Source organism: Perognathus longimembris, unplaced genomic scaffold (assembly GCF_023159225.1).
Source record: "Perognathus longimembris pacificus isolate PPM17 unplaced genomic scaffold, ASM2315922v1 HiC_scaffold_3441, whole genome shotgun sequence".
In the NCBI taxonomy this organism is placed as follows: Eukaryota; Metazoa; Chordata; class Mammalia; order Rodentia; family Heteromyidae; genus Perognathus; species Perognathus longimembris.
Genome location: NW_025958649.1, coordinates 16,107 through 17,500, shown reverse-complemented (window position 1 = coordinate 17,500; position 1,394 = coordinate 16,107).

Sequence of the window (1,394 nt, the reverse complement as noted above, 5' to 3'; positions counted from 1 at the left end):
GCTGTTTGTGTTTGCTTGAGTGCATTCGCGCGCTCTCGCTTTCTCCACTTTACAATTTTTTTTGTTATTATTTATCTATTCCTGAGAGTTTATCTTATTTTTTATTTGTTTATTTAAATGAAGTCGACCAGTTGCCTGCCATTCCTTCCATTATCCGTCACCGAGACAAACTGAACAAAGTTCTGAGGTCGACCTTGTAAAGATAAGGATTCAGGTCTGTCTGCTGTTTACCTTTGCTCCTGCCCGCACTGCCCTTCTCTCCACATTTATGTGTTGGTTTGTTTGTCTATCTAATCATTTGGGTTTTTATTTCTAATGAGGTCGACCAGTTGTCTATTGATTATTTTTTTTACTACGCATCAAGCTGCGCTGCTTGTCTTTGCTCCTGTGTGCTCGCGCACTCTCGCCTTTTCCACATATTTTTATTTTTGATTTATTTTTGATTTATTTTGTCAATTTAAAAAAAAATACGCATCGTGCTGTGCTGTTTGTGTTTGCTTGAGTGCATTCGCGCGCTCTCGCTTTCTCCACTTTACAATTTTTTTGTTATTATTTATCTATTCCTGAGAGTTTATCTTATTTTTTATTTGTTTATTTAAATGAAGTCGACCAGTTGCCTGCCCTTCCTTCCATTATCCGTCACCGAGACAAACAGAACAAAGTTCTGAGGTCGACCTTGTAAAGATAAGGATTCAGGTCTGTCTGCTGTTTACCTTTGCTACTGCGCGCACTGCCCTTCTCTCCACATTTATGTGTTTGTTTGTTTGTCTATCTAATCTTTTGGGTTTTTATTTCTAATGAGGTCGACCAGTTGTCTATTTATTATTTTTTTTACTACGCATCAAGCTGCGCTGCTTGTCTTTGCTCCTGTGTGATCGTGCACTCTCGCCTTTTCCACTTATTTTTATTTTTGATTTATTTTTGATTTATTTTGTCAAATTTTAAAAAAAAATACGCATCGTGCTGTGCTGTTTGTGTTTGCTTGAGTGCATTCGCGCGCTCTCGCTTTCTCCACTTTACAATTTTTTTGTTATTATTTATCTATTCCTGAGAGTTTATCTTATTTTTTATATGTTTATTTAAATGAAGTCGACCAGTTGCCTGCCCTTCCTTCCATTATCCGTCACCGAGACAAACTGAACAAAGTTCTGAGGTCGACCTTGGAAAGATAAGGATTCAGGTCTGTCTGCTGTTTACCTTTGCTCCTGCCCGCACTGCCCTTCTCTCCACATTTATGTGTTTGTTTGTTTGTCTATCTAATCTTTTGGGTTTTTATTTCTAATGAGGTCGACCAGTTGACTATTGATTATTTTTTTTTACTACGCATCAAGCTGCGCTGCTTTTCTTTGCTCCTGTGTGCTCGCGCACTCTCGCCTTTTCAACTTATTTTTATT